The sequence below is a fragment of the Pipistrellus kuhlii genome, unplaced genomic scaffold (assembly GCF_014108245.1).
Source record: "Pipistrellus kuhlii isolate mPipKuh1 unplaced genomic scaffold, mPipKuh1.p scaffold_m20_p_13, whole genome shotgun sequence".
Classification (NCBI taxonomy): Eukaryota; Metazoa; Chordata; class Mammalia; order Chiroptera; family Vespertilionidae; genus Pipistrellus; species Pipistrellus kuhlii.
In genome coordinates this window covers 17,111,323-17,131,906 of record NW_023425438.1, presented here as the reverse complement: position 1 = coordinate 17,131,906, position 20,584 = coordinate 17,111,323, and positions in this window count along the sequence as shown.

Here is a 20,584-nt window from a genome sequence, read left to right as displayed (position 1 = left end):
GACTTTAGATCCGTGGTTGGCAAGCTGCGGCTCTTTGGCCCTTTGAGTGTGGCTCTTCCACAAAATACCATGGCCTGGGCGAGTCTATTTTGAAGAATTGGCGCTAGAAGAAGTTTGAGTTTAAAAAAATTTGGCTCTCCAAAGAAATCTCAATCGTTGCGTTTGGCTCTGTTGGCTAATGAGTTTGCCGACCACTGCTTTCGATGAATGTGAGGAGAGACCGAGTGTGGAAAAGCCCATGAAGAGGTATTGGAGATAACCTCGCCTTATTCACAGGACAGGGAGGGAGCAAGGGGAGGAAAGGCAGAGAATGTGAACAGGAGTGGTTCTAGGTTTGATTCACTCATACTTCACGAAGTGTGATGTATCTGGAGCCTAAATGAAAGTTCAAAAGTCATAAAAGAAAAAGTTGACATATTTATTTATTTTTATTATTATTTTAAAAATATATTTTATTGATTTTTTACAGAGAGGAAGGGAGAGGGATAGAGAGAAACATCGATGAGAGAGAATCATCGATCAGCTGCCTCCTGCACACCCCCCACTGGGAATGTGCCCGCAACCAAGGTACATGCCCCTGACCGGAATTGAACCGGGGACCCTTCAGTACGCAGGCTGACTATCTACTGAGCCAAACCAGCTTCGGCTAAAAGTTGACGTATTTAACTACATAAAAGTTAAAAATGCCCACATGGCAAAAAATGCCATAAATAGAGTCAAGAGACAAGGACAAACTAGGAAAAATATTTGCTACATAAATGACAAAAGGTTAATTTCCTAAACATATAAAGAGCTTTTATAGTTCAGAAAAAAATGAAAAAAAAAATGAGTAAAAGATATGAATAGACAGTTCACAGGAAAAAATACAGTGGTCATTAAACAACTTAACTAATAATAGACAAACATGTAAATTGATCATACATATGCTATGTCCATAGCCAATCAGCGTGAGTATGCAAATTAACCCAACAAAGATGTCGGTTTATTTCCATATACAGGCGCCTAGTGCCTGGGTCTGGGAACATCCTGGCACCAAGGTCACTCTGAGATAGGCCCCACATGGGCCCTGAGCAGCTTGGGAAGGGCCTGAGCTGGGGGATCCTGGGTAGGGCCAAGCCTGTGATCACAGCTGAGGGGGCGGGGGCAGAGCCAGTGATTGGAGGGGGCTGGGGATCCCCTGCCCTGCCCAGCCCATGATTGGTGTGAACTACAGAGGAAACACCTTTTCTGACTGTTCATTGGCTAAGCTTCCTTTATGCCACTAGTAATATTCTTAGTAACTTGGGTAATAAGAATCCGAGAAGGTGATCTAGACTTTTTCCACCACATTCCTGGAGGAGAAAATGAAGTTCTGCTGCTGGAGGGCTAAGAAATGTCATATCCTGCCCTAGCCGGTTTGGCTCAGTGGATAATGCCTCAGCCTGACCACCGCAGGGTCCGGGTTCAGTTCTGATCCAGGGCATGTACCCAGGTTGCAGGCTCCTCCCTGGCCGGGCCCAGGTCAGGGCTCATGCAGGAGGCAACCAATCAAAGTGACCTTGGCCAGAGTTTGAAATGAGGCCTCTGAGTAAGACGAGGGCTCCAGGAGAGCAGAATCAAGCTGCGTAGGCTCCAGGAAAAACGAAGCAGCACCCAGGAGCAGGTGAAACCTGGTGGTGATGTACCAAATTGTGTCCTCCCTGTGGCTTGCTCCTTAGGACGATATCTCCTTTATGCTGGAGCTGCTGTAACGAGGAATTCTGTTTTTAATTTTGAAAAGAGAAGTGGGTAGGCAATTCAATTTAACTAGAGAGACATTAATTTAGTGCCTATTATATGCCAATTACAGAGCATGCGAAAATGAGTAAGACACGGGCCCCGATCCCAAGATGCTCCAGTCCAGTAATAGATGTAGACTCGTTAGTAAGTAATGACAAGGCTGAGTGATAGGGGGATGGCAGGAGGACGAAAAGGTTGCAGATGTACCACCAAGGAAAGATGAACTGCTCTAGGAGGCTGAGGAGTGCTGTCAGAAAGGTTCGGCAGGGAGGCCAAGTGTGAGTCCAGGTTCTGAGGGTGGGTGGGAGGAATTTGCAGGCCTGTTCTATCACCAAATAAGTGAAGGCATGCAAAGCCTTACGTAGATGCCTCCACCTACCAAGCGGTCAGTGTGTGTTGTAATTGAGGTAGGGTTTGGGCCTCTCCCAGCTCACGGTTGGTGAGATATATGTGGGATGGTAACAGTACTGATGGTTGAGGATCCAGCTTCCTTCTCTTGAGAATTCAGATGTTTTGGGACATGGTGGGGCTGGGTGGACGGGGAGACAGAAAAGTATGGCTCCCATCCTTGTTGGCTTCTGTGGAAAGAAGAGTTACTGCTGGGCCCACCGGGAAACACAGCCACAGGGTCCCTGGGTGCTGGTGGTGGGCACTGCCCAAGTTCTGGGTGCCAGTGGTATCCCTCACAGAAGTCCTTTCTTGGCATGTTTTTTTTTTTTTAAATATATTTTATTGATTTTTTTTACAGAGAGGAAGAGAGAGGGATAGAGAGTTAGAAACAACGATGAGAGAGAATCATTGATCAGCTGCCTCTTGTACACTCTCTACTAGGGATGTGCCTGCAACCAAGGTTCATGCCCTTGACTGGAATCAAACCTGGGACTTTTCAGTCCACAGCCTGACGCTTTATCCACTGAGCCAAACCAGTTTCGGCTCTTGGCATGTACTTTGTCCCTTCTGTGTGCACCCTTCAGGTCAGGGGCCCACCAGCCTCTCTGTTCACATTACCTTCCTTCTCTGTCTCTCCTCTCCTCACTATTTCAGAGGAATCTTCCATGTTTATCTTGGGGGAGCATAGAGGATAGTTGGAAAAAGGCCCTGCTTTCAGTCAAGATGTTTTCTTAAATATCTTACTCTTGCACAGACATCAAAGCTTGTATTTTCCTTTTGGTCCCCAACACATCCTTCCCTTGAAGCTGAAAGCATAAAACCATCACTTCCTCCCTTCTGTCCTCCCACCCCTCCACCATTGCTTGACCATGGCTTGGGCTTGGGTGGAAGGGATGGGAGGACAGAAGGGAGGAAAAAAATTGGCCATTATCTCAAAAATGTTTCCTGCTGCAATATAGTTGTTGGCCTTATGACCACCATCACCTGGTAGGGGAACATGCTACTTGCAAGTCATGTCGTACATGAGAACTACTTGGGGACCTAGCTTGGCAACCAAGTTCTCTAAAATGTTGTTCACAGCCCTGACCAGTTTGGCTTAGTGGATAGAGTGTGGGCCTGCGGACTGAAGGGTCTCAGGTTCGATTCTTGTTTGCAGGCACATCCCTGGTGGGGGGTGTGCAGGAGGCAGCTGATTGATGTATCCCTCTCATTGATGTTTCTAACTCTCTATCCTCTCTCTCTTCCTCTCTGTAAAATATCAATAAAATATATTAAAAAATAAATAAAATGTTGTTCACAAAATGAAAGTAAGGATCAAGCTATGCAGGCTAAGCATGGCCTGGGTCCCACTGTGTGCTTTCATTTTCCAGTGGAGACTCGGGCTTAGGACCCCCTGTGGTTACACATCCCAGCCTCAGTGTCTTGGGCCTCTGGTCACTTGTTGTTACCTGCACTGTCTCCCCACTTCAGGGAGGGGTGACTTTTGGAGGAGATGGTGTTATAAAGAGTGGTCAGGACCATCATAGGGAGGAAGTGTCATGGTAGCCTGCAATCTCAGAGCCTTCTCTGTCCAGCTGACATAGAGGGGGCCCTGTCCCCTGCACCTTTGGTCAGCCTCAGGCTGCATGGTGAGATCCTCCTCTTGCTGCTGCCCACGCCAGGGTTCTCTGGGAGAGGAACTCACGGGGCACAGAGGACTTCTGGGAGGCCGGGGGTGAGGAGGGAGAAATCAGGGGCTGCCAAAAGCCGCCGAGCAGAGAGAGGAGGGCTGATGAAAGTTACAAAGCCTGATAATCTTTCTTCTTCAGAACTTTTCATTTGAAGCGTGACATTTAATCAGATGTTTAAAGATCCCGGAGAAACAAACGAACAAACACAAGAGCCGAAGACGGAATCTGGAGGCAGGTGCAGCATCTGTGTGATTATTAGAGCGAAGACAGATATTGGAACTGGCTGTGAGATTGGTTTTGGAAATCCTGTTATGTTGCTATGGGTAAACAGGCCCCAGGGGGAAAAATTGCTTTTCATTTCCTGAGATAGGAAGGATAGGAGTGGGGTGGGAGGACCTGGTCATGAATCTCTGGAGACAGCAGCATCCGTATCCTCATCGGCCGGGGAGATGTCAGGCTGAAACCAGATGGCAAATATTTTATCACAAAAGGCACCCATCAGTGGGAGGGACCGTCCTTGTTCAGGAGGTCCTCATGTCTGGTGCCAACACCCCGGTGGTCAGGAATGGCAGCCAGCCTTTCTTGAGCTCCTACTGTGTGCTCAGCCAGTCCTGTCATGACATATCACCCAGGCCATTCCCATTGTCGCTCCTTGGAGCACGTCCCAGGTGTCTATTGTTGCATGACAAACCACTACAAAACTTAGTGGTTTAAGAACAACAATTTATGGTTATTTTTTTTTTTTTTTTATAGTTCTGTGGTTGCCTAGGTGGTTCTTGCTTGGGGCTTTTAATATGCTTGCAGTGAGATGCCACTGGGGCCGAAACCGGTTTGGCTCAGTGGATAGAGCGTCAGCCTTCGGACTGAAAGTTCGATTCCGGTCAAGGGCATGTACTTTGGTTGTGGGCACATCCCCAGTAGGAGGTGTGCAAGAGCAGCTGATCGATGATTCTCTCTCATCGATGTTTCTAACTCTCTATCCCTCTCTCTTCCTCTCTGTAAAAAATCAATAAAATATATTAAAAAAAAAAAAAAAGATGTCACTGGGCCACAGTCACATGAAGGCTTAATGGGGCTGATGACGAAGGTGGCTCACTCACATGATGGGCTGCCCCCTTGGAGCTTGGCTGGGCCAGTGACTTACTGGTGGTTTCTCCAGGTGGTTTGGATTTCTCATAGCATGGTGGCTTCATCTGAGGGGGCGAGTCCCAAGTCTAGGCATTCACAAGGCCCAGGCAGAACCTGCAAGGCTTCTTATGACCTAGTGGTGGAAGTATAGGAATGTCGTCTCCATTGTGTTCCATTGGTCAAGTCCAGGCTCAACGGAAGGGAATTACGTTCCACCTCGTGATGTGGGAGTGGCTAGGGGGCAAGAGAGCTGATGGTGGCATCTTTGGAGATAAGCTGCCACTCACACCACCCAGGACCCAGGAGCTCCATGGGGGTACGAACGGTGCCGTCCTGCAGGGCCCCGTGCTTGGAAGCGTCCTGTGCTTGCTTTAATGCTCTGTTGTCTTCATCTTGGAATTTTTAATCATTTTTAACAAGTATCCCATAGTTTCATTTTGCACTGGGCTTTGCAAAGTCTTTAACGGGTCCTACATAGGCCCATTGTGAAGGGTTGGTGCAGAGTGGGGAGGGTTGGGGTTCGTGCTGGGCTCTGTGCTATGAAGAGGAACCTCCTGCCTCTGGAGAATTGTAGACCAGCTGAGAACACAAGACTTATGGCAGACACTGAGGCCAATAAATGACAACGTCGGAGCAGAAGTTAGGCTGCGATTGCAAAGGAAGGCCAAGGTGGGGCAGGGCAGAGTCTCTTTTTGCATGTTGTCTCAGTCTCATAACCCATGCTGGGCAAAGTCTTCCTTCTGGAAGCCAGGAAAGCCTCCAGAGATCATATAAATGTTCTTTTCCTCACCCTACCTGCATTCTTACCCTTATTCCCAGGACCCTTGTACTTAAGGTCTTGCAGGGAGGGGGAATCCTATATCAGGACTGTTCTTGGATATGGGAGGATGGGGGGAGATGCAGAGGTACATGTGCCCAGCTCAGGCTGAAGATCTTGGGTGGGCTACTGGAAGAGTTCTGAAGCTGGGCCAAATATGCTGTGGGTTTGGGGGAGAGGGTAGACGGAGGTAAGGAAGGGGCTCTCTGATCTCCTCTAAGGAGCATACTGAGTGTTCTGATGCCCAGTCAATGCCTCCCTCCTAGTCCCCGGCCAGATACCTCACCACTCCCAGAAGCACAGGGTATGCCTTCTTCCAAGGGCCCCCTAGTGCCTGGATCCAGCCCAGCCCTAACTAGGGCACAAAACCAGAAAGGCCATGAGGGTGGGCACACTTCTTCCCAGTGTCCGGGTTCCTTTAGGAATGTCTTCCTGCTGTGATGAATGTGCAAACTAACCTTCTGACTGTGCACGGGCATCAGAGGCAGAGGATTAGGGAGGATGCTGCTCCCTGGGAGGCTAGCTGAGCCTATGAAAGAAACACGTGGGAGCCTTAATCAGGGTCCAGCTCCCTCCACCTGTGTATATCCCTACAGATGAGGCACAGAGCAGAGGCCTGGTGACATGTCACTTGCCAAATGACCACCAGGGAGACAATTACAAGCCTGGTAGACTGGGCATTTCATTAAAAAAGTCTATCCTACCTATTTTGGTTCTTCCTTACCAATAAGTAGGATCTAGGGGGGAAAATATGCCAAAGGGCAAGAATTAGAAAAAGTATAGTAGTTGCTGGAGGGAGAGAGAGAGAGACAGAGAGAGAGAGAGAGAGAGAGAGAGAGAGAGAGAGAGAGAGAGAGAGAGAGAAGTTGTTCCAAGTTGACATCCAGCTTCCCTCTCCTGCACCCTCATCGTGGGGACAGCACAGTCTCAGGCCTGTCCCAATGGCCCTGGCAGTTAGCCTGGCCCAGGGCCAGGGGGCGGTCCGGCTGGACCACATCAGGCTCTGCCCCACTGTCAGCCCCTCCTGCGGTTGGAGGATGTGTTCTGGCAATGCCACTTCTCCCTCCGTCCTGGGCCTGCAGCCTCGTCTTGGTAACATGTCTCCTTCTAGGCCTGGGGCCATGTTTTGCTCTCTGTGGCCTCTCTCCACCAGATCGAGCCTTTGCTGGATGCTGAGATCTGCTGGCAGGCCTTCCTGATGCTGCCTGCCTGCTTGTATTTAGAATACCACTCTGGAATTGCCCATCTCAGGGGCCCGCCTGCTGGCAGGGATGCCCTGTCACCATATGCTAGAAGGCCTGCCACTCCCCTCCTCACTGTGCTGCTGACTGTGGCTGAGCTGCCACCTGTTGTCTGTTTCCACACCCTTGCACACTGCATTCTGCCTGTCACCCTGGATGGCTGCCTGGTAGCTGCAACTGAGGCTGTCCTGCCAGCATCTTCCCCATCTCGATGGGTGGTCCTGTTCAGTCCCAGGCCCCCCAGCCTGCCTCACCCAATGCACAGACTGAGCCACATGTGGCTTAATACTGAGCTGGGACAGCCTGGATGGGACCCTGACACATGGACCCCCAGAAAGATGGTCATCTTCCCTCAGGACCTCTTGGAGAGAGCCAGGTCTGGAACTCAATAATAAAAGACAATAATGATAACAATCCTTCAGCTTATTGATGATTTGCCATGTGTCTTGCTCCATGGTTTACCAACATTTCTCCACGTGTGCCTCACAATTACCCTATAAGGTAAATACTGTTATATCCCCTTTTCATAGATTATGAATCCAAGGCTAAATGATGTAAATAAATCTGCATAAGGTTCCACAAGGCATAATTTATGGAGCTAGGATTCAGAATCAGGTGCTTGACTTCAGAGCTCAGTTCATAACCACGAGACCAAAGTGCCTCCTTGGTGACCCCTGACCTCTTTCCAAAGACCCCGGCAACGTTCTCTATACTCTCCAACTACGCCTCCCTGCTTGGAGGTCAACTGACCCAGAGGTGTAGGGTTGAGATTAAAGCTATAGTCTCAGTCAAACCTTTGGGTACTTCCTGCTACTCTTCAAAGAAGAATGGTAGAATGACGTCACTCCTGGTCACCTTCAGGAGTGGGCCATCAGAGTCACACATTCCTCAGTCCCCCCAAACCCCTTTTCCCTTTTTGCCTCCTCCCTTGGGCTCCTTAAAGTTTTTAGGGGCAGTCACCTGATAGTATGGGGTTAAACAATTATTAGTTGACAGATCTATCTCTTCAGAAGGGTCAGAGACCCCATGAGGACAAGCAGGAATGAACGTGCAGGAGTCTTTGAAGACAAAGATAGAGGGGCCTCACTATGGCTTTAGTTTTGCCCCAGAGTAGCTTTGGGGAGAGGAGAAGGAAGGATGAGCACTGGATTAGGAGTACTCCTATTACCACTTGAATAATTATAGTCTGAGGAGGGGTGCAGGAGATGGAGATGGTGAAGGATGGGCATCGGGGATTGGGGGCGGGCAGGATATAGGTAGGAATTGAATAAGCTCATAGTTTCATATGAAAGCATCACTTTGTGATTCTACCTCCCATTTATTCTTGGAAAAAAACAAGTTCTTGGGAAAGCTATCAAGGCAGTCTCCCTTCTCCTGCCAGTCATGGCTGAGTTTGGGATAAATGCTCAAAAAATGAGAGAAGTATATTTCTGAGGAATTCTGAGAGGATTCCAGCATGAGGATTGTAGTCAACTCAGTCACACTCCTACTTGTATGATGTCACATAGTAAGTCCTCAATAGAAACGTGTGGCTCTGCCCTGGGCCTCCTTTCTGTGTGGCTCCTCACGCCTTCTGGGCTGGGAGCCCCTGCTCACTTCTCTCTCCTTCCAGGTCCGTTTCTGTTTGGGAGTACAGGCTAGTTCTGAGCTTCTGGGTTTTGGTTCTGCTCTCTGAGCATCAGCAAGAAAAAAGAAAAAAAGAGATGTTTTTAGGCTCTCGGTTATTAGAAGACTGAAGGGAGAAGGAGAGTGGACCTGACAGGTTGGTTGATGGACAGACAAAGGAGGAGCAGAGATAATGGTGGGAACTTTTCTTCAAAGGGCATGGATTGGAGGTCACTGCCTGATGTGTCTGGGGAAGACTTTGGAACCCGGTGGGAAGCACCTGCATTTGTGCTGGCCTTTGCCATTAGCCCCCTCTCCCCTTAGGATCACAAGACCCCACAAATCCTACTGGACACCACAAACTGGGGTGGGATCAGGCCACAGGGCTGTAATTGCAAAATGAGTCAAGGTTTGTGGGGTTCCAAGGTTAGTCTTTGGGGGTCCAACCATGGCCCTAACTGCCCAGAGTGTCATGTTCATAGAGTCCCAGTCACTCAAAAGGGAGTTCTGCCTTTGGTCTTGTCAAGGAGGGAACTGTTTCAAAGGGGAGTCGGGGTGAGGAGGGTGCCACGAGGGCTCGTGGAGCCCAGGCTTGACCTCGGTTCCACATGTGCGCCCCACATGGCGGGCCATGTGTGCTGCTGCCTGGGCCCGGGAGCCTGCAGGGCCCTCCATGCTTGGAATAGTCTGGATCTGCTGACTTAGCAAAATGGGGTGTGGGTGGGGGAGTGGGGTGGGGAGGCGATCCACATCTGGAAGGGAGAGGGAAGGAGCCCCCAGTGACTGGGATGTGGAGGGGCTTGCCAGCTCTGCCTGAACCCCCCCCCCCTTTTATCCCCAACCACAAAGGCAGTATAACTCTCCTCACGTTAAAAGTAGACATCTGGCAGCATCTGCACTGCCCCAAACAAACCAGGGACTCCTAGGAGGCATTTGTACCCCCAGTAGGTCCTGGATGGGAAAGGAAGCGAAAGCTTGCTACCACGGGAGCCTCAACCCATTTGTTTATTTATTTATTTATTTTTTAAAATATATTTTATTGATTTTTTACAGAGAGGAAGAGAGAGGGATAGAGAGTTAGAAACAAAGCCATCAAGAGAGAATCATCAATCGGCCTTCTCCTGCACGCCCCCCACTGGGGATGTGTCTGCAACCAAGGTATATGCCCTTGATCGGAATCGAACCTGGGACCCTTCAGTCCGCAGACCGACGCTCTATCCACTGAGCCAAACCGGTTTCGGCCCCATTTGTTTATTGATGGGTGGTTAATTCATTGATCAATGCACAGGCTCCTAAAACAGTGGTCAGCAAACTCATTAGTCAACAGAGCCAAATATCAACAGTACAACGATTGACATTTCTTTGGAGAGCCACATTTTAAAAGCTTCAACTTCTTCTAATGCCACTTCTTCAAAATAGACCCGCCAGGCCGTGGTATTTTGTGGAAGAGCCACACTCCAGGGGCCAAAGAGCCGCATGTGGCTCGCAAGTCGCAGTTTGCCGACCTCTGTCTTAGAAGATCCTGGGGGTGCAGTTTGCCATGGTCCCCGGGCAGCGGGGCCATCACACGCAACTTGTGGAGCCAGCCCATCCATGGGATAATAAGGAAAGGAAATGATGGTCAGTCCTGGTGTGCCAGCTGCACCTTGCAGCAAGTTCAAGGTCAAATATCCAAGGGCCTGAGAACAGTGGGGAAAAGGCTCATTTTCCAGAGGAGGAGCTGCCAGTGTGGGAGCAGGTAGGATCCGCTCAGTGGTTGGATGTGGTACCAAAGGAGCTTCCAAGGATGAGAGGGAGAGACGGAAAGAGAGAAGTAGAGATGGGGCAGAAGAGGTGGCCACACCGTGAGGTCAGCCCTGCAAGGTGGTCAGTGGCGCCCGGGCAGTGGTATTGGGAGAAACAAGGATGAACACATCGACTGCTCCAGTCTGATTGACAAGGAGCTGGAAACAGAGCCTGGGCCCAGCTGGCACCATCTGACAACTAGGAGGAGGCTCAGAGACAAAACTGAACATATTTAAATAGCATCAACTCCGTTCCTCGCAGACACATTAAATGTAAGCGACAGATGAAGAAACAAATTAATATTAAAAATGTCGCCAGCTTTCACATTCTGGCAAGAGACACGCATGCAACCAGGGACAGATTTACAAGCCTTCATAATTCTGAGGACTAATATCCTTCATCACCCTATCAAACGGCCGGAAGAGGTGCCAGGCTAGCGGGGGAAGAGCGGACGGGAGAACACGGGGGAGGGTGGCCCGAGTGCTCAGAAATGAGGCAGTTGGCTGTAATGTCAGAAATGGGTTTTAGGCTAGAAGTCGCAAATTGGCTGCCAGCTGGCTGAATCCAGCTTGAGGCATTTTCTGTTTGGCTCACAAATGTCTTTATTTTATTTTCGAATTTAAATTAGTGGCAAAAATGCATAAATTAGGAGAATCACCAAAAAGACTCTGGATTCCTTTGACATACCTATGCACTCAGGCCCAAGTTCTCCAGATGGCGGCGGGCAGTGCTGCTGCCTCCCCTGCTGGCTCCTGTAGCCATTTGTAACTTCGGCTCCTGAATTAAGCCATCAAACCCTTCTTATGGATCAGGGGGTGAATGGGACTGACTTTCCAAAAATCCAATTTAAATAAAAAGGTTATATTAAAAATGGGAGAGGGATGTTGGTGCCACGTTAGGTAAAATGATTGCGCTCCTTTAATCTATCGGGGGGGGGGGGGGGGGGAATGAATAAGTTAAAATCATTTTAGCCCTGGCTGGTGTGGTTCAGCTGGTTGGACATCGTCCATGCACTGAAAGGTCATGGGTTCGTTTCCGGTTGGGGCACATGCTCAGGTTGCAGGCTTGACCCCCCAGTCAGGGTAGGTAAGGGAGGCAACTAATGGATGTTTCTCTCTCTCTCTCTCCCTTCTTTTGTCTCTAAAATTAGTATAAAAACATACCCTCAGGTGAGGATTAAAAACAAACAAATTAATGATTTCATTTTAAAAATTAAAATCAGGCAACATTACAACATACAAGAAAAGTTTAGAAAATTAAAAAAAACACACACAAAACAACCTAAATTAGTTTGGCATCCTTGACAAATTAGTCACTTGTATCCCTTGCAGTCTTTTTCTCACATACTAGTATATTTTTACATAGTTGCATACATGGGTATATACCCTGCTTTTTTTCATTTAACATTCTAATTTATATATCTTATCATATGGATATATATATAACCCTCACTTTTTGTTACCCTAAATGCTGTTTCGAGGAACATCTGTGTGCGTTGGAATCTTTCTATTTATTTTATTTTATTTTATTTTATTTTATTTATTTTATTTTATTTTTAATATATATTTTATTGATTTTTCACAGAGAGGAAGAGAGAGATATAGAGAGCTAGAAACATCAATGAGAGAGAAACATCGACCAGCTGCCTCTTGCACACCCGTACTGGGGTTGTGCCTGCAACCCAGGTACATGCCCTTGACTGGAATCGAACCTGGGACCTTTCAGCCCACAGACCGGCGCTCTACCACTGAGACAAACCGGTTTCGGCTGAATCTTTCTATTTTTTTAATCATTAGCTCAGAATGCATTTCCAGAAGTAGTGCCAGTGGTTGATAAACAGACTTGTGCATTAAAGAGTTAAACTGTAAATTCCTAACCCAAACGTGCCCTGTATAAATCTCTTCACCTCAGCAAATTGTTGGAGGGGCTATAGGAAAGAAAAGGTCATTTTTAACATATGTGATAGGATTGTGGGTAATTAAAAGTAACTTTTTTTTTTCAGCATGTGAAGTCCATTCCAGGAATAGCGCTATCTGGAGACCCAAGTCAAATAGTACTAAATGTGCTAAGCAGAGGCCTATGTTTAAAGAAGAAACTCATTTGCTCTTAATAACTGCAAAATGCTGCATAGTTCCACGATGCAGTCAGAAACCTCCACACAGCATCAAAGCCCAGTTCAGAAAGATACGGGAGGCCAACCTACAAGACAAACTGTCTTTCCCGATTAAAGCATCTTTGTGCCCTAAGCACAATAGGCATTTCTAAGAAGAATGGTGGCCTTTAAAATTTTTTATTGACAGGAGGGGGGAAAAACAGCTAAATAAGACCGCAGCATTTAAAGGTAATCTATATTCCATAAACAATCTAAAGAGCTGTGTAAACAAGGTGATATGTCATAAAATGAAATGTGAGACAGATAACCTCACTATTACGTGCTGTTAGGAGTTCAGATGAATAACAATGCCTTAAATCTCCAGGCAAGGGGAAGCAAAGCATACTGGGCATTTTATTTTTATTTTTGCCTGCATGTCCTTCCTAAATAAACGAGAAGATTGATATTAGGGAAGGGCAGGACCTAACGAGAGCTTTTTTTCTTTTTCTTTTTTTTAAAAAAATAAATCTTTATTGTTCATATTATTACAAATGTTTCTCTTTTTTCCCCTTCTCCATTGCTCTTCTCCACTAGGTTCCCACCCCACCCTCTGCCCTTTCCCCACCCCCCATTGTCCTCATCCATAGGTGCACAGTTTATGTTCAGTCTCTTTCCATATCCCCCTCTCCCCTTTTCCCCAAGAATCGTCAGTTCACTCCCCTTCCATACCTCTGATTCTATTATATTCAACAGTTAATATTGTTCATCAGATTTTTTTTTACTTTCCTTGGTTTTTAGATTCACTTGTTGATAGTTACATATTTGTTGTTCATAATTTTTATCTTTATTTACTTTCTCTTCTGAAAGAACCCCCTTCAGCAATTCATATAATTCTGGTTTGGTGGTGATGAACTCCTTTAGCTTTTTTTTTTATTAGTGAAGCTCTTTATCTGGCCTTCGATTCTGAGTGATAGCTTTGCTGGGTAGATTATTTTTGGCTGTAGGTTCTTACTATTCATCACCTTGAATATTTCTCGCCATTCCCATCTGGCCTGCATGGTTTCTGTTGAGAAATCAGCTGACAATCGTATAGGTGCTCCTTTATAGGTAACTACCTGCTTTGCTCTTGCTGCTTTTAATATTTTCTCTTTGTCTTTTGCTCTTGGAATTTTAATTATGATTTGTCTTGGTGTGGTCCTCTTTGGATTCCTTTTGTTTGGAGTTCTGTGTGCTTCCTGGACTTGTAAGTCTAATTCTTTCACCAGGTGGGAGAAGTTTTCTGACACTATTTCTTTCAGTATGTTTTCAATATCTTGTTCTCTCTCATCTTCTGGGACCCCCATAATTCTGATGTTGGTTCGCTTGAAGTTGTCCCAGAGGTTTCTTACATTATCTTCAATTTTCTGGATTCTCTTGCCTTCTTGCTTCTGCGGAGTAGTGTCTTCTGGCTCTTTATGTTCCAAATCTTTGACTTGATTCTTGCAGTCTTCCATTCTGTTTTTAGGACTCTGTATAATATTTTTTATTTCAGACAATGTATTCTTTGTTTCTTGTTGATCCCTTATTATTTCTTGTTGATCCCTTATTATTTCTAGTTGATCCCTTTTCATATCCTCATAGGTCTCGTTTATTTTATCGGCCTTTTCTAGGAGATTCTTGAACAACCTTATAAGTGTGGTTTTGAACTCTATATCCAGTCGCTTTTTGTCCTCCATTTCTTTCGTTTGTGATCTATTTTGTTGTCTTGGCATTTTTGCCGCTTCCCTGATGGGGCGGAGTTTCAGGGTGGAGCCTACAGGCTTGGCTTCCGTCAGCCATGCCCTATGCGGTTCCTGAGTGTCAGTAATCCCCAGAGTCCTTCAGTACTCGCTGCAAGCACCTCTGAGAGAAAGGTGTCTTCGATTTTCGCCTGCTACCAAACAGTGTAGGCTCTCCCCCAATGAGCCTGGAACTGGGGTTCAGTTCAGTTGGAAGTGGGGTTGGAGGTGGCGTTCAGAGCAGTCTGGAGTCCCAGTCTCCTTCCCGTCAGGGCAATCCCGCGGCACAGCCAACCGTCCCTCTGCGCTCAATGTGTGCGCCTCTGGGACCTCCTTTCGCCGCTACCCCGGGGTTCCACCTTACAGCCCAGCTCCCTATGGATGAGCCTGGGTCCCCGGGGTCTGGCCAAGAACTGGGGTTCAGAGGAGTCAGAACTGGGGCCCAGCACAGTCCAGAGCCTTTGTCTCCTTCTCGCCAGGGCAATCTGGCAGCAGAGTCAACAGTCCGTCCTCTGCGCACAATGTGCGGGCCTCTGGGACTGCCTCTCCATGCATGCCGCGTGTCTCCGTACCTTAGGCTTTTACAGCTCCTCCGTTCTTCCTTCTGTTTTTTTCCTTGCTTCTCATTGTAGAATTTCCAGTCAGTCGACTTTCCTGTAATTCTGGGTAATATCCATTTTATATTTTAGTTGTATTTTGTTGAAATTGTTGGGTGTGGCTGCGGCTAGGTGTTTACCTGTGCAGCCATCTTGGATTCTCTCTTTTCTTTTTTCTTTTTTTTTTTTTAAATATATATATTTTATTGATTTTTTTTTTTTTTTTTTTTTTTTTTTTTTACAGTGAGGAAGGGAGAGGGATAGAGAGCTAGAAACATCGATCAGCTGCCTCCTGCACACCCCCTACTGGGGATGTGCCTGCAACCAAGGTACATGCCCTTGACAGAATCGAACCCGGGACCCTTCAGTCCGCAGGCTGATGCTCTATCCACTGAGCCAAACGGGTTTTGGCAGAGCTTTTCCTGGAGATTGACCTCTGTGCTGAAGAACGGAAGGGCGCCAGGGGGCTTCTGGGAAGTTTTGTTTCCATGCCAGGCGAGTCAGCAGAACCTCTAAGGGCAGGATTACCAAGCACTTGAGCAAACTCCACCCCGGGTGGAAAGGCAGCCTGTCTCTGGAAAGGAGAAATCATGCCTCTCTAATCTACTAGAGCTCTTTGAAGGGCCAAATAAGTGTATGGATAAGGGGGGCAAACAGTAGACACACTCTATTTACACTTTCAAGAAGTCTCTGACGGGCTCCACACCAAAGCCTGTGGAGTCGCCATGGAAATGGAGGGAATGTTTGGGGACAATAGGGAGCTGGCCTACAGATAAGAAATACAGAGTGAGGATAAATAAGCCTTTCTCTGGAGGGAAAGGAGTGAGCCATGGGGTGCCTGGTGGGGAATGGATGCTCTCAGGGGACCCGTTTAACTGACCCTGAGTGATGTGAGAGGTGGCCAACAAGCCCTCTGCTTTCACAAGCCACATGGGGAAGTTGGCCTCATTGCCCTATAGTCACAGCTCATAGATCGCCTCATTGAGTTTGTCTGCTTGGTGACATCTCCAGCGACATTGTGAGCTCCCGGAAGGCAGGGCATGCCTGATAGTTCGGTATTCGTGACAGTGATTAGCACTCAAGAAATATTTTGTGGCTTGAACTGTTGAGAGAAGAGTGAGTGCACATTGGATCCCCCTGGCTTGCCAATGACCCCGAGCCCTTCTGTGCAGGAAATTAGCAAGTGAAGGTTGTAGGCTTCAGGGAGATGTAGGATGGCCCAAGATGCTCACCATGGCTAAGCGCGCAGTGGTCGGCAAACTCATTAGTCAACAGAGCCAAATATCAACAGGACAACGATCGACATTTCTTTGGAGAGCCAAAGTGTTTAAAATTAAAATTCTTTTGAAGCCACTTCTTCAACATAGACTCGCCCAGGCCGTGGTATTTTGTGGAAGAGCCACACTCAAGGGGCCAAAGAGCCGCATGTGGCTCGCGAGCTGCAGTTTGCCGACCATGGGGCTAGGGAAAATGGAGGAAAGCACTAAGTGAAAAATAATTCCAATTGCATTTTGTTTTCATTATGAACGGCTCGAAGCGTGTGATCTTACGAGACTCGTTCAGAAAATTATTGTAGAAACTGCATTTTTGAGGGTGGCAGATTCAAAGCTCTCAGTGACAGCCCAAGGAAGAGTTATGAGTCCCTATAACCCAGTGCTTCTATTATTCATTGTTGCCCCATTCCCTGCTAAGTATTCTTGTGGGTCTTTCTTCCTGCCCTCCCCCCCCCCCAATTGCTACCACCTTCATGTGATTTTAATAGCACGGACGTACTGAATACCTGTTTATGTACTGTGGCCATTTGGAAGGCCAGAAACCACTGTGATTGCTAAGATGTTTCATCTCCCAAGAGCCAAGTTTTGTCTCCTTGGGGATGACCATGCCCCGGATGAGAATGTCTGCTGTAAGAACAGCGGTTGCCAGCCTTTCGGACCTCATGGACCACCGGTTGGCAACCTCTGCTATAGAGGACGCCCTGAAAGGCGGGACCCAATGTGGCCCTCCATTCAAACAGAACAGGTGGCTGAATAGCTGAGAATGCAACTGGGCACAAAATGGGAAATTCTTCTCTTGCCTTCCCCTCACGTTCAAGTGAGAAGTGGGTGGTGTGCTGGGTCTCTCCTATTCTTCCCCTGCTCTCTGTCTTGGTGGCCTGACAATTACAGACCCCGCATCCAGCTCCCTCTAGCTCCAAAGGAGGTTTGCCCCAAACTCAAAAGGATTCAGATGCCCAAGGACACAGCCAGGCAGGGTGACCTCACAAGGAGGAAGCCAGGAGACATCTACTCTCACCACCCTCTCCCTCCTCCCCAGACCTCCATCTCCTGTGGAGCTCTCCATAGTTGGGCAGAGGAAGTGCTTTTGCCACCCAAGGGGGCGGCCTGGAGTCGCAGAGCGGTGAACTGGGGAAATAAAAAAGTCCTGCATGACAGACCTCAAAGGGACCCTTTGTAAAGGTCAGGCTCGCTGGCCAGTGTGGCACAGTGGTTGAGCACTGACCCATGCACCGAGAGGTCACCAGTTCAATTCTTGGTTAGGACACATGCCCAGGTTGTGAGCTCATTCCTCAGTATGGGACCTGCAGGAGGCAACGGATCGATGCTTCTCTCTCTCTCTCTCTCTCTCTCTCTCTCTCTCTCTCTCTCTCTCTCTCTCTCTTTCTCTCTCTTCTTCCTCTCTCTAAAAATTAAACACAAAAGCAGAATGATGAAAATATTTTTTTTTTTAAATGGCCAGGCTCTTGGGACACCCTCACCCTTATAGGAAATGATGCTGGAAAGGCAGACAGTCTCCTTTAATTGCCCGTTGGGCTTCCTGTCAAAGGCAGGCTGTGAGTCTGAAATCCTTCCCAAGGGAAGGGGAAGGCTTGCGTGGGTCATTGGTCTTTCGGGCCCAGGGGACCCTGTGCTCCTGTGTGAGCCCGTGGGTAGAGCGGAAGGAACACAGCTTTCAGAGGCAACCGTCTAGGCTTGACTCCTGGCTCCTCACCTCTGGGCTCTCGCCCCTCTCACACCGCTGCTACGAGGATTAAACGAGAAAGCGTGGCATCCCCGCCCCTCTCCCTAGCAGACTGGGTAGCCTCATGCTCTGGGTCTACCACGCCTCTTCCCGGCTCTGCCCCTGGGAGCAGGGGGGCACTAAGCCTGACACGCTCTGCTTCGGGCTCAGAAGCCATAAAGTGAAAGCAAGAAGCCGTTGTCATGGCTGGGGGGGGGGGGGGGGGTAGGTGAGCACATTACCCTAAGGCCTCCTAATCCCATTTTCTGCTTTCATGTTAATCCTCTTCCCCCTTCTGTCTGCCACGCACTCCCCTCTCGGGGCACTGACCCTGAGAGCCGGGCTCCACCTCCTCCAGGCGGTGGCAGTGTTCCCCGCCGGGCCTGCGAGAGGTGGGTCCGGGGTCAGTCTGGCTGTGCTTTGGCTCTCCTCAGCCAGCCTGGGTCCTCTTCCAGGCTGCGGGTGGATGTTCAGGGCTCCGCTCCCTCCTAACAATAACAAGGACAGTGCCAGCCGGTATTTCCCAAGCCCTCGCTGTTTGTGGACACTGGCGAAGACCTTTGCATCATGACTTCATTCAACTGCTGTTAACACTCCGGTGGAACAGATACTATTCATCTCACACTTGCAGACGGGGACGTGGAGGCTCGGGGATTTGCTACCGGCCAGCTCACACAGGGAGCAAAAGGCAGGAGTGGCCAGAGTCCCCCCAGCCTCTCACGGGTACCAGTAGCCACGTGGCCTCTCGTGTGCAGGCCTAGGAAGGACCCAGCTCCGGCTTCCCTCCCCTGGCACCATCCCCGGAGGCCTCAGCCAGGTGACTATGACTTCCATGCTGGCTGTGGAAGGGGAGTGGAAAGAACCTGGGCTTGGGGACAGGGGGGTGGTTCTGGTTCCCACAGGAAGGGGACAAAGGACCCAGGAATGGGACGGGTGGTTTCACGTGAATGGCCATCTTGGGGGTGGGGGGCGGGTCATGATTTAACCTCAGGCGTTCACTCACTGTCCCCTTCCTTCCAGGGCCCTCCACCACCTCTCCGTCCGTTCCCAGCTGCCATGCCCTTCTCCCTGCTCTGCAGGGCGGACCCAGCCAAGACTGCCCGAGGTTCGGAGGCAAGACTCTCCCCTGGAGGAAGGAGCTATGCACCACCCCTTCAGCCACCTGTGGGTGCATCTTTCTTTCTTTTTAAAAAAAATATATATATATTTTTATTGATTTTTCACAGAGAGGAAGGGAGAGGGATAGACAGAAACATCGATGAGAGAGAGAGATCGATCAGCTGCCTCCTGCACACCCCCTACTGGGGATGTGCCCGCAACCAAGGTACATGCCCTTGACCGGAATCGAACCCAGGACCCTTCAGTCCCCAAGCCGACGCTCTATCCACTGAGCCAAACCGGTTTTGGCTGTGGGTGCATCTTTCTAAAAAGGTTTTTTGTGCATGGGACCTCCATTCTTATTTTTTAAAATACTCACCTGAGGATATTTTCCCCATTGATTTCCAGAGAGAGTGGGAGGGAGGGTGGAGTGGGAGAGAGAGAGAAACATTCACGCAGGAACCCCTACTTCTACTGAGGCTGAGGATCCTGAAAGGGAACTGAACTGGTGACCCTTTGGTCTGCAGCCCGATGCTCTGACCACTGAGAAAGCAGGCTGGGACCCTCCGTCTTAGTTTGTCACACACTCAACATAAGCTGGGGCTCCCTAACTCTTAGATTCCTTGTGTAGCAACCCCCTCTCCGGGACAGGCTTGGAAGCGAGGGCTGGATTTTGTTGCTCAGTGGTGACATGGGCTTCAGTGTCCAGAAATCTAAAATCAGAATGATAACCCTTCCTCCTGGAGGCCAGAGACTGCCAGTGAACCCATTGTCTGGAAACTTCTGGAATCTCACAAGGCAATGCCAGGGTTCATCTTCAGCTTTCTCTTTTCTCACCGGGTCCCACAGCCCGAGCCCTGGGACCCTCTCTGCTGACTGGAACCAGGTTCTGTTTCCCTTGGCATGCACAGACCCCACAGCCCTGCCTACGCCTTCCCCGTGGCATCTCCTTAGGCCCAGGGTGGTGCCATGTCTCCTCCTGCTCTCAGGACCCCACTGACTGCTTGGTAGTTGGAGAATAAGAGGGCGCATTGTGCATGAATGCAGCTGCGGAAAGAGGTTCGGGGCTGCCGAAATCGGTTTGGCTCAGTGGATAGAGCGTCAGCCTGCAGACTGAAAGGTCCCAGGTATGATTCTGATCAAGGGCATGTACATTGGTTGCGGGCACATCCCCAGTAGGGGGTGTGCAGGAGGCAGCTGATCGATGATTCTCTCTCATTGATGTTTCTAACTCTCTATCCTTTGCTCTTTCTCTCAGTAAAAAAAAAAAACAAAAACAAAAACAAAAACAAAAAACTCAATAAAATATATTAAAAAAAAAAAAAAGAAGTAGTAGTATTCTGGGGCTGGTGGAAGCTGAGGCCTCCTTGTAGAGGTGGCGACTGAGGGTGGTGAGCATGGGGGCAATCTGACTTGGCTGAGTCATGGTGTGAGGTTCTGTGGAGGCCCTGACTTCCCTCCTCCAACCACAATCACCAAGCCGAAATAGCCAGAGGCAAGATGTGGGGTGTGTGGGTCAGCTATAACGGTGGTGAGGTACAACTGGATGGTCCAAGTGACGTCCATGAGGATGACTCCGGAACTAACAGCGGCTCCCCCATCATTTAGAACTACAGGGACATTTAAAAAAAATTAATTTCAGAGAGAAAG